The sequence below is a fragment of the Nerophis lumbriciformis genome, linkage group LG21 (genome assembly GCF_033978685.3).
Source record: "Nerophis lumbriciformis linkage group LG21, RoL_Nlum_v2.1, whole genome shotgun sequence".
NCBI lineage: Eukaryota > Metazoa > Chordata > Actinopteri > Syngnathiformes > Syngnathidae > Nerophis > Nerophis lumbriciformis.
Window position 1 is genome coordinate 41277135 of NC_084568.2, and position 19738 is coordinate 41296872.

General features: G+C 38.6%; 1 protein-coding gene across 1 annotated transcript in view; it reads right to left on the reverse strand.

Annotated features, from left to right (window-relative positions):
* Positions 1-15606, reverse strand: part of LOC133621298 (snaclec 6-like) — a 92371-nt gene extending 76765 nt beyond the window's left edge. The window contains exons 1-3 of the mRNA XM_072915629.1: positions 15418-15606; positions 10642-10804; positions 5781-5943 (exon numbers count right to left, since the gene is read on the reverse strand). The gene's annotated coding sequence lies outside the window, so the exon portion shown is untranslated. The remainder of the gene's footprint in view (positions 1-5780; positions 5944-10641; positions 10805-15417) is intronic.
* Positions 15607-19738: the final 4132 nt, after the last annotated feature.

Consider the following 19738-nt stretch of genomic DNA (forward strand, 5'->3'; position numbering starts at 1 on the left):
AACATAATACTACAATAGCTGCTATTACTATCACTACTAATAATAATAATACACAAAAGCTGCTGCTGCTGCTGCTGCTACTACTACAATTACTATCACTACCAATGCTACAAATGCTAATTTTACTATTACGACTACTTAAATTGCGGATGTTACTAATAATACTTATTTGACTACAATAGCTGCTGCTACTACTACTATTACATTTACGACTACTACTAATAATACAGTTGCGGTTGTTAATAATTATACTACAATTACTACTACTAATGCTGCTGTTACTAATACTACAAATACAATAACTGTTGATACTATTACAATTACTGCTAATAATAACACTACAATTTGTACGCCTACTAACCACAATGCTGCACTTATTACTACAAATGCTGATGTTACTAATACTAAAAATACTACAATGGTATGTCAGACTTAGCTTTGTCGTGGGTTAACTCTTATCTTACTGACAGGATGCAATGCGTCTCCCATAATAATGTGACCTCAGACTATGTTAAGGTAACGTGCGGAGTTCCTCAGGGTTCGGTTCTTGGCCCTGCACGCCAGGCGACATCATACGCAAATACAGTGTTAGTTTTCATTGTTATGCTGATGACAGCCAACTCTACATGCCCCTAAAGCTGACCTACACGCTGGATTGTAGTCAGCTGGAGGCGTGTCTTAATGAAATTAAACTATGGATATCCGCTAACTTCTTGTAACTCAACGCCAAGAAAACGGAAATGCTGATTATCGGTCCTGCTAAACACCGATATTTATTTAATAATACCACCTTAACATTTGACAACCAAACAATTACACAAGGCGAATCAGTAAAGCATCTGGGTATTATCTTCCACCCAACACTCTCCTTTGAGTCACACATTGACAGTGTTACTAAGACGGCCTTCTTTCATCTCCGTAATATCGCAAAAATTCGTTCTATTTTATCCACTAGCGACGCTGAGATCATTATTCATGCGTTCGTTGTATTGTACCATATGTCCCGGCAAGAAATCTGCGTTCAAAGAACTCCGGCTTATTAGTGATTCCCAGAGCCTAAAAAAAGTCTGCGGGCTATACAGCGGTTTTTATTCGGGCTCCAGTACTATGGAATGCCCTCCCGGTAACAATTACAGATGCTACCTCAGTAGAAGCATTTAAGTCCCATCTTAAAACTCATTTGTATACTCTAGCCTTTAAATAGACCCCCCTTTAGACCAGCTGATCTGCCGTTTCTTTTCTTTGCTCCTCTGCTCCCCTCGCGGGGGGCACAGGTCCGGTGGCCATGGATGAAGTGCTGGCTGTCCAGAGTCGGGACCCCGGGGTGGACCGCTCGCCTGTGCATCGGCTGGCAACATCTCTGTGCTGCTGACCCGTCTCCGCTCGGGATGGTGTCCTGTTGGCCCCACTATGGACTGGACTCTTACTATTATGTTGGATCCATTATGGACTACACTCTCACAATATTATGTCACACCCACTCGACATTCATTGCATTCAATCTCCCCTAGAGGGGGGGGGGTTACCCACATATGCGGTCCTCTCCAAGGTTTCTCATAGTCATTCACATCGACGTCGCACTGGGGTGAGTTTTTCCTTGCCATTATGTGGGCTTTGTACCGAGGATGTCGTTGTGGCTTGTGCAGCCCTTTGAGACACTTGTGTTTTAGGGCTATATAAATAAACATTGATTGATTGATACTACTATTACAATTACTGCTAAGAATAACACTATTAGTACGCCTACTAACCACTATGCTGCACTTACTACTACAAATGCTGCTGTTACTAATACTAAAAATACTACAATAACTGCTGCTAATACTAATACTACCATTACAACTACTGCCAATAGTAATATTACTACACCTACTACTCACAATACTACAATTACTACTACAAATGCTGTTACTAATACTACAAATACAATAACTGTTGCTAATACTACTATTACAATTACTGCTATTAATAATACTACAATTACTTCTTCTACTAATGATACTACTATTACAATTACTGCTAATAGTCATACTACAATTACTACGACTACAAATCATAATACTACAATTACTACTACTAACAATAATAATACTATAACTACTAACAATAGTGATACTATAACTACTACTAATAATACAATTATTACTAATACCAAAACTACTAGTTTTACTACTAGTATTACAGCTATAACTACTACCAATACGAATGTTGTCGATACATGAAACAAAAACCTATGTAGGTCTCAATTAGACCTACATTTCATTTATTGACAACCCCCGGCTAAAATCAACACAAAGTTTGCTATTCCCCCTCTAAAAAAAAGTTGGGTCAAAACTGTCAACCTTTTTCCAAACATTTTCTCCTCTGCGCGCGTTTCAGATGCAGAGCAAGTAGGTAATGTGCAGGTGAAGATATGTTGAATGGGTACAGGCAGGAAGCACCTGCCAAATACGCGGGCCCGACCAACGCTGCTTGCAGCTTTAATTGGTCTTGTTCTTTATATTTATTCTTCCGCCGCCTCTTTGAGCACTAATTTGACCCACTTAACATGCTTCAAAACTCACCAAATTTGACCCACACATCAGGACCTGCGAAAATTGCCTTTTTTATAAAAAAGGAACCTCAAAAATTAAATTTGCGCTCTAGCGCCCCCTATAAAAACAAAAAAAGTACACTGCCTGTAACTCCCACTAGGAAGGTCGGAAAAACATGAAACAAAAACCTCTATGTAGGTCTGACTTAGACCTAGCTTTCATAATTGTACATTGTCGGGCTAAAATCTACAGGAAGTTGGCAATTCCCCCTTCAAGACAAAAAAGTACTAAAAACAGTCACTTTTGCCTCTTTGACCTGTAATTTGACCCCCTTAACATGCTTCAAAACTCACCGAACTGAACACACACATCAGGACTGGCTAAAACTGTGATCTAATGAAAAAACCTAACCCCAAATCTAAACATTGTGCTCTACAGCAATTTTTTTATAAAACGGACAAATAACTGCTCCTCGGAAGAAAAAAAGGACAAAACTGCCTGTAACTCCCACTGGGAAGGTCCGACAGACATGAAACAAAAACCTCTCCGTAGGTCTCACTTAGACCTACATTTCATAAATTGACAACCCCCAGCAAAAATCTACAGGATGTTTGCTATTCCCCCTTCAAAACAATTTTTTTGTTAAAACCGGTCACCTTCCTTCAAAAACTATCTCCTCTGAGCGCGTTTGTCCTTTCGCCTTCAAAATCACACAGGAGAGAGATTAAACCCTTGTGCATAGAATAACAGAAGCGTTTTGTGATACCTGCTCCGGTTTTGATTTTATGACCCTTCAAAGACCCGCTGCACTGATGCTCCTGCGGTGCTGTTTTTCTAAGATGGCTGCTCAAAAGCAGGAAGCACCAACGTGCCCACACAATGCAGACAAGGTAGGTACACTAGACAAAAGTCTTGGGACACTTCAGACTACAAGTAGACAAAAGTATTGGGACACTTAGGACTAGCACCTGCCAAAGACGCGGGCCCGAACAACGCTGCTTGCAGCTTTAATTGGTCTTGTTCTTTATATTTATTCTTCCGCCGCCTCTTTGAGCACTAATTTGACCCACTTAACATGCTTCAAAACTCACCAAATTTGACCCACACATCAGGACCTGAGAAAATTGCCTTTTTTATAATAAACGAACCTCAAAAATTAAAATTGCGCTCTAGCGCCCCCTATAAAAACAAAAAAAGTACACTGCCTGTAACTCCCACTAGGAAGGTCGGAAAAACATGAAACAAAATCCTCTATGTAGGTCTGACTTACACCTAGCTTTCATAATTGGACATTGTCGGGCTAAAATCTACAGGAAGTTGGCAATTCCCCCTTCAAGACAAATAATTACTAAAAACAGTCACTTTTGCCTCTTTCAGCTGTAATTTCACCCCCTTAACATGCTTCAAAACTCACCAAACTTAACACACACATCAGGACTGGCTAAAACTATGATCTCATGAAAAAACCTAACCCCAAATCTAAAAATTGTGCTCTACAGCAATTTTTTTATAAAACGGACAAAAACCTGCTCCTCGCAAGACAAAAACTACACAACTGCCTGTAACTCCCACTGGGAAGGTCGGAGAGACATAAAACAAAAATCTCTATGTAGGTCTCTCTTAGACCTACATTTCATTAATTGACAATCCCCAGCAATAATCAACAGGAAATTTTCTATTCCCCCTTCAAAACAACATTTTTGTTAAAACCGGTCACCTTCCTTCAAAATCTATCTCCTCTGAGTGCGTTTGTCGTTTCGCCTTCAAAATAACACAGGAGAGAGATTAAACCCTTGTGCATAGAATAACAGAACCGTTTTGTGATACCTGCTCCGGTTTTGATTTTATGACCCTTATAAGACCCGCTGCACTGATGCTCCTGCGGTGCTGTTTTCTTAAGATGGCTGCTCAAAAGCAGGAAGCACCAACGTGCCCACACAATGCAGACAAGGTAGGTACACTAGACAAAAGTCTTGGGACACTTCAGACTAAAAGTAGACAAAAGTATTGGGACACTTAGGACTAGCACCTGCCAAATACGCGGGCCCGTCCAACGCTGCTTGCAGCTTTAATTAGGGCCCGCAGTGGCCCATTGCAAAAGGACTCCCACAGGGAGTCCTTATGCAATGGGACATAAGGACCTATTGTTATTCTAGTGTTTTATTATTCTTTATTATTATTATTCCGCCGCCTCTTTGAACACTAATTTGACCCACTCAACATGCTTCAAAACTCACCATATTTGACACACTCATCAGGACCTGCGGAAATTGTCTTTTGATAAAAAAAACGAACCCCAAAAATCAAAATTGAGCTCTAGCGCCCCCTAGGAAAAAAAAAAAACAGACTGCCTGTAACTCCCACTAGGAAGGTCGGAGAGACATGAAACAAAAACCTCTATGTAGGTCTGACTTAGACCTAGTTCTCATAATTGTATGTCTTCGGGCTAAAATCAACAGGAAGTTGCCAATTCCCCCTTCAATACAAAAAAGTACTAAAAACAGTCACTTTTGCCTCTTTGAGCTGTAATTTGACCCCCTTAACATGCTTCAAAACTCACCAAACTGAACACACACATCAGGACTGGCTAAAACTGTGCTCTAATGAAAAAACCTAACCCCAAATCCAAAAATTGTGCTCTACAGCAATTTTTGAATAAAAATGATAAAAAACTGCTCCTAGGCAGAAAAAAATTACAAAACTGCCTGTAACTCCCACTGGGAAGGTCGGAGAGACATGAAACAAAAACCTCTATGTAGGTCTCACTTAGACCTACATTTCATAAATTGACAACCCCCAGCAAAAATAAACAGGATGTTTGCTATTCCCCCTTCAAAACAATTTTTTTGGAAAAACCGGTCACCTTCCTTCAAAAACTATCTCCTCTGAGCACGTTTGTCCTTTCGGCTTCAAAATAACACAGGAGAGAGATTAAACCCTTGTGCATAGATTAACAGAAGCGTTTTGTGATACCTGCTCCGGTTTTGATTTTATGACCCTTCAAAGACCCGCTGCACTGATGCTCCTGCGGTGCTGTTTTTCTAAGATGGCTGCTTAAAAGCAGGAAGCACCAACGTGCCCACACAATGCAGACAAGGTAGGTACACTAGACAAAAGTCTTGGGACACTTATGACTAAAAGTACACAAAAGTATTGGGACACTTAGGACTAGCACCTGCCAAATACGCGGGCCCGTCCAACGCTGCTTGCAGCTTTAATTTCCTTTGTAATTCAAAACGTACTCACTGATATCTGCGTTCTTCCCCCTTGTCCTCGGTATTCCCGTCAATCCTCAGATCCCAGCCGGAGAGAAGAAAAAACATCTCGTCAATGGGGAGATGGTTGCCATGGCCACGGTCTGTCTGTATTCGCCTCTCCTGCTGGAATCGTCAGATATGTTGAAATCCGGCTGGAAGGACCAAGAAGATGTCAGGTTCACTTTGGCTACCCCTGTGGTAAATTTTAAATGTGTTCTATAAATAAAGTTGATTTGATTTGAATTGACTTGACCCTTGCTCCTGATGGCTGCTGGTTAGGGCCTTGCATGGCAGCTCCCGCCATCAGTGTGTAAATGTGTGTGTGAATGGGTGAATGTGGAAATAGCGTCAAAGCGCTTTGAGTACCTTGAAGGTAGAAAAGCACTATACAGGTATGACCCAATTACCATTTCTGCTGTAATGGAAATACAGGTTAGGTGAAGTTAAGAGGCTGTTTTAGAAAAATGAAGTAATGAATTATAGTGACTAGTTTCTTTCCCCCCCAAAAAGCCATTGACTTGCTGTCATTTTGATGTTTGTTTTTCCTTAAGCCTGCTCTTAGAAACATGAAGCCATTCCATAGACGGGGGCCAAAAAAAAGTGTTTTTGCATAATAGGGCCTCTATAAATATGTGTTTCTTTTTCAGTGCCAATGACTAAAACTTGAGTTTTGTCCTGGTTAAAGCGTAAAAAGTTATCTGCCATCCAAGACTCCAGCATTTAAAAAGAGTATCAATTGGCTTTGTGTGATCAGGAGACATGGGAATGTACAGCTGTGTGAGAGAAGGCAAAGAGAAACCATAAGTCTACCACGGAACGGACGCGCCTTAGCTAATTGCTGACATTTAACGTGCCTCGTTTACATAATTAATGACACACCCAGTCCTGCCCGACAGAATCCTTCGTTGACGTTAAAGTCACACGGCCGCAGCTGGCAACACAAGACCAGGAAGTGAGTGTTCCAAAGGACTAGTTTCATGGCTAAAAGACAAACACTGAGATGTTGGCATGTTTCTTTGCTGTTGGGTGCAGGGGCGCCGAAAATGGGGGGTAAGGAGACGGATTCTAGGGGCCCATGATGGAGGGGGGCCCAGAGAGGCCCCTAATGATGATGAAATTATAATACAGAAAAAATAATGACACTGTGTTGGGGGCCCTTTAAAGATTCTTTTCATGGGGCCCAAAATCCCTAGCGGCGCCCCTGGTTGGGTGTGTCAAACACTTTGGTGGAACTCTTGTACTCCTTAACTACGACACACAAAACAACTGCAAAGCAACTGGTTTACCTGTGCTATTATGTTAGCACTTGTTGCTGAGGTGCTAACTCGGTACACACCTTTAGCACACTGGTAAGCACAGGAATGTCAAATGTGAGCAGGATTGGTTGAAAAACATGGCAGAGGGGCAGACTGTCCACCAGGACTACCCATCAATAATAAGCCCATCCATTATATTTATCTATGCATTGAAGTGTTTCAACTTTGCATGTTTGACAAGCAAAATGATCTTGTTAGGTCATAAATGACAGGCATGCAACTTTACTGCAAGTGTCGTCAATAATGGAGTATAGGGCCATCAAAGGATTCAAATATTAAACGTTTGATTAAAGTTAAAGTACCAATGATTGTCACACACACACTAGGTGTGGTGAAATTTGTCCTCTGCATTTGACCCATCCCCTTGTTCCACCCCCTGGGAGGTGAGGGGAGCAGTGGGCAGCAGCGGTGCCGCGCCCGGGAATTATTTCTGGTGATTTAACCCCCAATTCCAACCCTTGATGCTGAGTGCCAAGCAGGGAGGTAATGGGTCCCATTTTTGTAGTCTTTGGTATGACTCGGCCGGGGTTTGAACTCACAACCTACCGATCTCAGGGCGGACACTCTAACCACTAGGCCACTGAGTAGCTTAATTAATCGTATTTTGTCTGTTGTGTTTAATCGCCATTATTCACAGATGGATGTTACTTTTCATCTTTGATAAGTGGACCTTAAACAGGCCATTGTCGGAGGCAGATATTTACATATATCCGTATTTAAGTGTTACTTCTTTTATTTCATAATCATATTACAAAACAGCTAGTGTTTTTCTTCCAATTGTGGTCTTTTGGTTGTCTGCAAATACTGTGTGCTAACCTTGAGTGAGGAATGTAAGAAAGAGAGATACTCCTTTCTCTTATCTATCCTCATGTCCAGGTGCGGAGGACAATGGGCATGTGTTTTGGGCTGGAGGGACATGACTGCGAGGGTGGGAGGGAGAGAGACTTAAGAGGGGAGAGAGTTTTTCAAGGGGGGCAGACCATCTTGGCGGCGCGATTGAATGTTCTATGCTGGACTGGTCTCAATGTATTTACAAAGCTTTGCAAATATATTACAAAATACCTATTCTGTCTATGGTGGTTTTTCTACTCAGCTTTAAGTGTCGTAAAGAGCTTGGGAGCGACCTGTGACTTGAATTCCCTGGGAGGAACAACTGGTCATAACGCAACACCATTTTCAACTTTTTAATTCTATTGACATGACAATTTGTTTGGTTTATGCAAATGTTGGTTTGTTCAACATTATACTTTTTTAAACAGCTCATCACACACACACACACACACACACACACACACACACACACACACACACACACACACACACACACACACACACACACACACACACACACACACACACACACACACACACACACACACTATTTGTGATTCTACCTCCATAGTGTCATGCAGTCTGAGCTGACATAAACACTCCATGCTGTTGTTTAGGGCCACAACCACTAGGGGGAGCCACAAGATTCCTGACCTGGGCTTTTGTAAAGATTGGAGGTTTTTATTATGTCATTTAAGTCCGTCATTTATAAAATAAGACGTCATGAAAAGGCACGATGAAATCAATCTGTCAAAGTTGAATAATGAAGTTATTTGAATGAAATTAGGAATGTGGATTAAACGCGACCTGCAACCACTTGCAAAAATGCAAAATGATTCATTCCTTTTGGTCGCACAAAGCCAGCAAGTTCACTGTTCACTCAACACAGACGTCATAACGTCATCAAAGCTCACATTTGTGCATTCACACACAGCACTAAGACTTAGGAACCAGGATGAGATGATCGCAGGAAAGTACAAATGTAATAAATGTATTTGTGGCAGAGAAGGACAAAGTTATGTTTAAGTTTCACTTTTGCATCTCATAGCACATCACTGTGGTGCATTCAAGGACCCCTGATTAAAGTTTGAAACTGAGGCATCCCTCGCTTTTAAATACAGAGGATGCTTAATCCCCTAACTAATATTTACTTAATTACAATAATAATTCTGATGATAATGTATGAATATGATGGTAATGATTATCTTATATGAATCAGCAAATCTCTACTTACACTATGAAGTAAAGGGAAACGTGACATATTTATAATCATATTTAAGTAAATAATCGAGTATGTTTGTTTTAACACTAATTTCATACACTTTAATAAATGTTAATGCAACCTGTTCATTAAGATGTGAACAAAAAAGAAGAAAATAATTTACTTTCAATGTGAGTTATGCACGGCCTCGTAACTTTGTCCAATGCCCGGAACTTTCCCGCACATTTTGTCCAATCAGCATCATGTTCGCAAACGTCAACGGTCTGATAAAACTTAGTTTGTTTCTTGTGTAGACCAAGCAGGAACAAAAACGTGTAACAATATATTAACTATTTATTGATCAAATCACTCACTAGCACACACCTACTTCCTGTTCCCGTAGTATGCAAACATTTACTTCCTAATTGAAATGCATTTATATATTTATTTAAGATTTATCTATCCAGGGTAAGTGTCAGGTTCAAACACCGAACTATCTATTACACAAGACAAGAAGAAGGAATCAGGCAGAGACAGAGTTGAATTTTGCTCATGAGGAGAGACGTATTGGGCTGTACACTCAGTTACAGTATCACCCTACGCTCTAAGGTACAGTCCCACATGCTCCTCTATTTATTCGGGAGGTTCCTAGTTAACATCACCAAGGCTGTTTTTGAAGGGAGGGGCAATGCAAGCACCCCCAGTAGACACAATACATGATTATTCAGAATGGAAATGTGCTGGCACTCGTGATTTCGCCCTGTCTGTTTTATCTGCGTTGAGGTACTTGATGTCCGTCCTCGGCTGTCAGCATTTTTGTATTATTGATTCCCGCAGTTTTAATACATCACCTACTTTGAGGCGTCCGGTAAATTCATGTTTTGAGATCCAGTCATCGAGAAATTTCAGTAAGTCTGGATTTGTTTTTTCTACTGCTTTCCAGTCTTTACATTTTAACTCGTCTTTTGGACTGACCTTTGGTTTACTTGCCACTTTTCCCATTTTGAGAATTTGGAGTAATCCGTTGTCCCCTACAGAGCCGAATTTATAAGGATTACTTTTGTCTTTGTTGTAAGATAGTGGTTTAATTTATTATTGTGGTACGTGTCGCTTCTACTGTGTAGTTTTCCCCCAGGGGAGGTGTCTTGCCTAGAGCTTCCACAATAACCCACTATTACTTCTCACAACTTTAATATGGACTCTCGCGTTCACATCTTTCACACTCGTTTTACGGAATTTTCAGTTTTTGGGGACTTCGCCGTCCTTCAGAATATTGGCCTCTTCAGTTTTAGAGTTTTCGTTTTTTGTGTGGACTCCGCTGTCCTTAATTTGGGTTATTTTCAATTTTGAATTTTACAGAATTTTCAGTTTTTGGGGACTCCGCTGTCCTTCTGATTCTTTGGCCTTTTTACCTGTTAGAGCCTAGGATTCACAGGGTTTGTCTATGCGTCATAGCCCTCAGTCACACGCTTTTTTTCCTTTGTAATTCAAAACGTACTCACTGATATCTGCGTTCTTCCCCCTTGTCCTCCGTATTCCCGTCAATCCTCAGATCCCAGCCGGAGAGAAGAAAAAACATCTCGTCAATGGGGAGATGGTTGCCATGGCCACGGTCTGTCTGTATTCGCCTCTCCTGCTGGAATCGTCAGATATGTTGAAATCCGGCTGGAAGGACCAAGAAGATGTCAGGTTCAAACACCAAACTATCTATCACACAAGACAAGAAGAAGGAATCAAGCAGAGACGGAGTTGAATTTTACTCATGAGGAGAGACGTATTGGGCTGTACACTCAGTTACAGTTTCCCCCTACGCTCTAAGGTACAGTCCCACGTGCTCCTCTATTTATTCGGGAGGTCCCCAGTTAACATCACTGAGGCTGCAAGCAGCCCCAGTAGACACAATACATGATTATTCAGAATGGAAATGTGCGGACATTCGTGATCTCGCCTTGTCTCTGTCCTGTCCGCGCCGAGGTACTCGATGTCCGTCCTTGGTTGTCAGCAGGCAGGGTCTGGAAACAAACTGCTGACCCGAGACAACTCGCAATGCAAGATTACCCGTTGTGTGCCTTTGCACAGATAGAAAAGTACACCTTCAGCACAATTGATAATAACTATAGCAACGGCCTTTAAGCATAAGAGTTGTGTGATAACTTATATATGATCATTCTAGCAATTACATTGTTATTGTTGTTGTTGCTGCTGCAAACGGAACAGGGAAGGAATGGAGCGTCAAGCTAAAGTTTCGTTATGAAACTACAATTAAAATACACGAACAGCAGTCATGGTGTTCATGCATCAGTGAGTCAACAACAATTCATCAGTCTCTCGTCAAATTACTGTAATGATTTAATTATAAATAATAATCGCAACAATTTAGAGAAAGAAACACCTTTAAAGACTGACTCATAGTCTGCTGCCTGCTCTGTCGTCAACACGTTGCAGACTTTCTCTTTGAATGTTTTACACTTAAAAGTGTTTGTCCATCTTAAACATTCATTTTTGCTCCAACACATTCAACCCCGCACGTGAAGAGCATTTCTTAACTGTTGAGAGCGATCTATAGCGCTCATTTTTGTAATTAAATGAGACACGGTGAGTTATTATGTTAGGTCATAAATGACAGGCATGAAACTTTACTGCAAGTGTCGTCAATAATGGAGTATAGGGCCATCAAAGGATTCAAATATTTAACTTTTGATTAATCGCATTTTGTCTGTTGTGTTTAATCGCCATTATTCACAGATGGACGTTACTTTTCATCTTTGATAAGTGGACCTTAAACAGGCCATTTTCAACTTTTTAATTCTATTGACATGACAATTTGTTTGGTTTATGCAAATGTTGGTTTGTTCAACATTATACTTTTTTAAACAGCTCATCACAAAATGGACACACACACACACACACACACACACACACACACACACACACACACACACACACACACACACACACACATTGTTCTTGCCGTCAATGCTGGTCAATTTTTTAGGGCATTACGGCAAGTCACAAGGGCGGTGGCGGTACTTGCCGTGGTTAAATACGAGCCCTGCTTCACTATCTAAAATGGGTCCTGGATGTGTACAAGTATGTGCACACAAGGTTGTGTGTCATGATCCGTTGCCCGAGTCATGTCTTACTTAGTTTGTGTCTGGTAGCCTTTCCTATGTTTTGGTCTAGTTTTGTTCCTAGCACCATTTGGCTGGTTTTGTTAGGTGTGCTGATTTGACGCACCTGCCTTTGTTTAGTGATTAGTGTCCCAACCTGCTCATTTTTGTGTCGCTAATCACGCCCTTTAAACACCTGTGTCGCCGTTCACTCGGCGCGGGTTTGTCGCTCGCTATATCATACTTGCCAACCCTCCCGAATTTTCTGGGAGACTGCCGAAATTCAGCGCCTCTCCCGAAAACCTCCCGGGACAAATATTCTCCCGAAAATCTCCCGATTTTCAGCCGGAGCTGGAAGCCACGCCCCCTCCAGCTCTATGCGGACCTGAGTGAGGACAGCCTTTTTTCATGACGGCAGGACAACAGGGTGACAAGAACTAAATCATCCAGACTAGAGATAAATTGTATTTTTATGTTTATCTTACCTAAAAATAAATATATGTATTCATTAAAAAAAAAAAAAAACTAAACATATTTTTACTATATTTTGCTAAAAAATTCTAAATTAATTGTATTTTTATTTGTATTTTTTCCTGACTCTTTATTACATCCAGCCATAGAATTATACATTAAAATAAACATATTTGAAATAATTGATTTTAAATTATCATAATAATTCTTTTAAAATGACCATATTTAATTATTAAAATAATTGCTTGTTTATCAACAACTTTAGCATTTTATTCATTACATTTTGAAGCTCTCAGCAGCCAAGTTATGTTATATTCCTTAATATTTATTTATGCAAGTTTGAAGTATCAATTATCTAAACACAGTTTTGTTTGCATATTTTCAGGATATATATATATATATATATATATATATATATATATATATATATATATATATATATATATATATATATATATATATATATATGTATGAAATACTTGACTTGGTGAATTCTAGCTGTCAATATACTCCTCCCCTCTTAACCACGCTCCGCCCCACACCACGCCCCCACCCCCGACCTCCCGAAATCGGAGGTCTCAAGGTTGGCAAGTATGCGCTATACGCAACTTTTTTAGTACGTTCTACGAGCATTTTGGCTGTTCACCTTTCTTCGCGTGTCATTTGTCTCATTATACTGAGTAAGCCTCGAGTTACCCTCGAGGTTCATTCCATGCTTAGGATTTTTCCTCAGATTTGTGTCTTGCCTTGCGTCTCGCAATTAAATCATTACCTTACTCGCAAGCGACCGGCTGTCCTCTTCTTCTTTGGAAGCGCAAACATCACACCACGCCGGATCGTAACATTCTGGCCTAAAATAATGTGCAGTGGAAAACTTGTGACTGTGATTTAACGTAGCCACCACAGGTTTGTGCAGGTGTCGCAGGAAGTAAAGTGAGGTTGTCACCAGTGCCATCTTCTACCTGCAGTGTAATACCTGCTGCCCACGGAATAGAAAGTTAAGTCTTGGTTCAAGTCCATAGTCCACAACACACAACATGGTGTCAGAAGTGTAGGACCTACAATTTTCTACGCAGACTGCATTGTGTTGTGAGTACTCTTCGAGCGGGACCATTGCGCTACCACGCCGATTTTTGTCTTCTTTCACAACATGGTAACCGGCTTCAGACAACCTGACCCGCTGATGTCGGAAGGCAACATAACGGAGAACCGGGGATATTTTTCGAGCAAGAACATAAACATTTTATTGCTGCGGCGTACTCGGACAAGCCAGCGCGGACTCAGGCTGACATCCTACAGCCGTCGAGCGGTCAAGAGCTTTGGTTTACGCAGTGTGTGAACCAGGGCGGAAGAAGATCGATGGACTAGAATTTCAGTGAATTCTAGCTATAAATATACTCCTCCCCGCCCACCTCAAACACCCCCCCACCTCCGAGGATAGGACTAAGACTGCTGTGATGTCGGTTGATCACTAAATTATATTTTTAGTCAAATGTTACTCTCCAAATCAGTTTTTTTAATGATTGATGTTGCTAATGGCCCCTTGCCAATGGGTTAACACTGGAAACACAGGAAAAAGAAGAGTCCTTCACTATCTTGCAGATGAAAGGAAAGTGGACACTGGTGCAAAGTGCAACGTCCTTTTGGCAAAGACTTGTGAAAAAGTGAACAGTAAGGAAGGAATGCAGCCATGCAGTAAGCCTACTAACCTTGTTGCATATGGTGGTAGAGGAGCTCAACTCTAAGATTTTCTGACCTATGCTGCCATCTAGGGGATAAATGTTACACCTGCGGTCCCCTCCAAGGTTTCTCATTGTCATCAAAAAACTTTAAGGGCCTACCTTGTGTCAAAAATGATTTACGACCTTATGTCAAATGATTTATGACCTAGCTGTCAAAAGATCAAAGGATTTATGACCTTAGGGTCACAAGGTCAAATGATTTATGACCTTATGTCAAAAATGATTTATGACCTAGCTGTCAAAAATGACCTGTCAAAAATGATTTATGACCTTATGGCAAAGATGATTTATGACCTAGCTGTCAAAAATGAGCTGTCAAAAATGATTTACGACCTTATGGCAAAAAATGATTTATGACCTTATGGCAAAGATGATTTATGACCTAGCTGTCAAAAAAAATGATTAATGACTGTGATACACCTTGTGTCAAAAATGATTGATGACCTTAGAAGAGGGGTGGGGTTATGGAAAGGTCAGAGGGAGGTAATTATTTTTTTTACTGATTGTAATATTTCTGTCTAGAGTTTATATAATAACAAGTATTTATTCTAAATAAAAGCAGTTAAACATCGCGTCGAAATTCACGCTCGTCCGAGGAACGTTCTAACAGATCCTTCGTCCAATTTGCGTAAGTATCGTTTATTTTTTACATTGTTTTATTACCTATGTTTTTACAACATTATTGGTATATTTTATTAGACAATGAGCTAGTCGACGCCGAAGTAAGAGACGACGAGCTTTGTTTGATCTCACAAAGTTGGAAAACGACTCCAGCGGCGAGTTTAAACTATCGATTTGTTTGATATTATTTGTAATCATTATTTTGTTTTATAGAGGGGGATGTGGGAAGATTCTAAAGAGATCTCTTTTACACAATCACAGTTTGGTGAGTCAAATGATTTTCATTTTAGAAGAAAAAAAACAGACAATATACAATATATATATATTTACTTACAAACGTTCCCTTTTTTGCTCCGGTTGGAGCGGATGATTTTGTCCGGAGGAGACCGTCGTCGTCGTAGGCTTGCTCGAGGACAACAGCTTCGAAAAGATGGCGAAAGTCTTACATGCTACCCCTGTAAGTTCTTTTTGCATTCTGGACGTTCATCCTTAAAGCTCCAGAGTTTTGACGAGCTCCTCACACTAGCCCTTCTTCCCCACAACTGATTTTCGCGCGCTGAGAAGTAGGCGGGGTCTGATTCCGGAGGTGGGGGTTTGTTTCCGAGTGTGAGCGTAAGAGTGTCGAGAAAAAACGACAGCGCCACTTGCTGTTAAAGTCGAGCATGTTTTTTCCATACTTTATTGTTACAAACCTAATGTCAACGAACAATAAAGACGGTAACTTTGTTTAGAAATATTTATTCATACCGTAAATGTGCTGTTTATTACGTTGTTACATGAACACTGATAACTCTTAAAGTTTTGTCCATTTTTATAACAATGAAAAGTGTTGTTAAAAAAAACTAGTAATCAATGTTTTGAAAACGATCAAAATAGCGGTAATAAATATAAACAAAACAACATCAAAGCTTTCTCGTTGTGTTAAGAAAGCCACACATATGTACAAAACACATTAATGTCTTACAAACAACAAGCGTTTTGCCTCCAACAATAAACGCTCTAAAACATTTACGAATTAAAACATATAAAAAAAACATTTTAAAACTCATATAATAGTAGAACAATATTTATAATGTTTGTTTTGCTAAAGAAAGTATATTATATAGGTATGTTGCTAATGTTTTATACATGTGTTTATTTTAAATAACACTTTGTTAAAATATTTTAAGGTATTAGTTATTTTTGAGCACATTTGACAATTGTTGATAACTGTGATATGATTTTATTTTTTTTTAACATTTCTAATTTACATAAACTTGTTGTAAAGACACCACGTTTGTTTCGTGTTTTAACATTAAGGAAAGTTTGTATTGTTTATTATTGTTGTTTGGCACAGTTTATTTTTAATAAGCTAAGGGTTTTATTAAAGTACATCACAGATTAACATACGCACATGTCCAAAAAATTGCAACGTTGTACAAGTTGGAATAATAGTAGTGGTTGCGACGCACAAACTATCTGTTGTTTAGAAACGTTTTTGAATCGTTGAAATGAAAATGCTGTACACAATGCGTTTGCTGAATAAAAAACAAACATTTTATTGAAACAAAAGTTTTGTCACGTCATTCGAGGTTTAGCCACTGCGTTAACAATGTCAATTTTTAACTTAATCCATTCTGGCAAGCACACACACAACAAATGGTTGGAATGTGCACAGCTGGAATTTTATACATTTATAACCGCTATAAAGAGACAGATTTAACGTCAGGGGTCATCACGGCCAGAAACCAGGTGCTCATTCTTTACGCGTGACCACCCAACACACACACACACACACACACACACACACACACACACACACACACACACACACACACACACACACACACACGCGCACACACGCGCACACGAGCGCACGCACGCGCGCACGCACGCGCGCACGCACGCGCACACGAGCGCACACACGCACACACACACACACACACACACACACACACACACACACACACACACACACACACACACACACACACACATATATATATAATACATTAACCAAATACATGTTGAAAAAACGTATTTAAAAGCTGGAAAAACATTACAACACACAAACTGTCTGTTGTTTAGAAACGTTTTTGAATCGTTGAAATGAAAATGCTGTACACAATGTGTTTGATGAATAAAAAAAAACATTTTATTGAAACAAAAGTATCATACATCATTATTTTTCTTTGTACTCTGTAAGCACAAATATTTTGAACAATCTCGTAAACAGGATCATATCAGTTCGATTTTAACTTCTTTACTTAATCCATTCCGTAATTTTTATTTCTACATACTGATATGCTAAAGGTTTTAAGCGTTGTATGTGCATACAAAGGTTTAAAATTATTTTTTAAAGTTTTATTTCTCCTTTTTTTTTTTTGTTGAGAATAATTGTTGTACGTTCTTGGATAGCAGAGGTGACAACATAGGCTGTAGTGTCCAAAGTTCATTGTCATCTGCAGTCGTTATTGTTTATCATGATGCTGGTTATTATTATTTAAAACATGACCAACATTAGCATTTGAATAGAACATACGTCCTCAAAGAGGTTGTTTCTTCCATTTGATAGATTGAATTATTACATGTACTAAAATATACATGTACTAATATATACAATACATGTATTGAGACAGAGGTCTCCAAATATTTTCCAGCAAGGTTTGCATACTGAAAAAACAAAAGCCATTTTGATATTGTTATTACACACATACATGCATACATACATATACTACATATGAATATATGTATATTGTTATATAAATACATATATACACATACATATATATACTGTATATATATATATATATATATATATATATATCCATATATGTATATATATATATATATATACACACACACACACGCACACACACACATATATATATATACACACACACACACACACACACACACACACACACACACACATACATATATATATACATGTCTATATAAATAACTAAAAATGTTCAGCCTGTGCTAAAGGTGACAAAGCGTATCATTATTATTATTTATTAATATTGAAATGTAATGTTTTTGTCATTATATTACATATTTTTGCTCTTTTCAACATTTAAATTTTTTAAAGTTTTTGTTTGATTTGATTTTGAGAACATGCTGCTGGCCAACAAACAAACATATATACATGTACATTTATACACCGTATATACATACTTCACTTTTCCACACAATACAGTAGCTTTAAGTGATGATGTTTTTACAGAATTAAGAGTTAGAAAAGAAGAGAAAGAAGAAAAAAGTAGTAGACAAAGGGTTTTTAGAAATGGCGGGCGACTCATCTCGGACGCGATAATTAAGAGTGAGTCAGTACTTCTGAGTCACATCAAGCTCGTATTCATTCAACTAACAACACAAAAAACAGCAGTCTAAACTTCTTCTTCTTGCCTCTAACTCACAAATGTTTCTTCATTTTACCAACAAAAACTTCTGTGACCGAAACAAAAATATGGATACTTCAAAATACGCTGTGAGTACTAGTATTTCAAAGTTGGTCTTCTTTTGTGTGTAATACCCTGCTAGTATTGCAAACTTTTTGTTATTATTGTTATAGTAATTGTCAATTTATTTACACAATGTATTGAACTTTCTGAAAAAACCTCAACTTGAAGTAAGAATACAAGAACACCTTTTTCCTATTTGAGATATTTAGTTGTAATCAAAAGGCAATACGATATAATAACATAATAATATGTATGTGTATGCACATATTTATGGAATTTTATCTGATCATTTTCACACTGCTTTGTTTTGATTTTTGTAAAAAAAAAAAAAAGACTGTAAAGAATGTGTTTTTATTTGATTATTCTTTTTGTGTTAAGTGAAGAAATGTGGCGTCATAAACTCCTGGTGCATCACACAACATTTATATTATCTATTTATTTATATTTATATATTCTACTGTCATGAGTTGAGGATAAAATAGTTTTTTTTAGGAAATATGTAGGTACAGATGAATAAAGCATTTATTTAGATGTTGTATGAAATAGCAAAATTCCACCATTCATTTACATTTTACTCAATTTGTGATGTATAAAATGTAATTAATCTTACTTTTTTAATCAAAGGGATCTGTAGCTTGAAGAAGATACAATAAGAGTGATAATATAAAAAAAAATGTATAATATGTGCAAGCTATAAGTAATAAACAACCTTAAGTTGCCAAAAGAGGCTAGCAGAAAAAGTATTTTTTCTCATCAAAAGGGGAGAAAAACAAGTTGAGATCTAAACATACTCTAAAACATTTGTATGCACAACATTGTATGTATTTGTATGTGGAATCAAAGTATGTAATTAAAAAAAAGGCTTGAAATAATATCAAATATGTATCAGTTTGAGAAACAGTATAAGCATATGGTGTTTTCAAAATACAACAAAGGAGAAGAACTGTACTTAATATCGTGTCAAACACTTCATATTTATTGAACATGATTTGGATCAAGTAAGTTTGGCTTCTCCACTCTCCCTTTTTTCTATGTGTTGAACTGTTTGAGTATTAATTGTTTATTTTGAATATGATCCCAATAAACCGTCTTGTTTTGTAATAATTGCGCGTGAAGCAGTCAACCCCATCTTTTTTTTTTCACGTATTTGTAAAAAATCCTCTAAATGTTTCATGTAGCAACACCAGATTTAACTCTGACAACTCGATT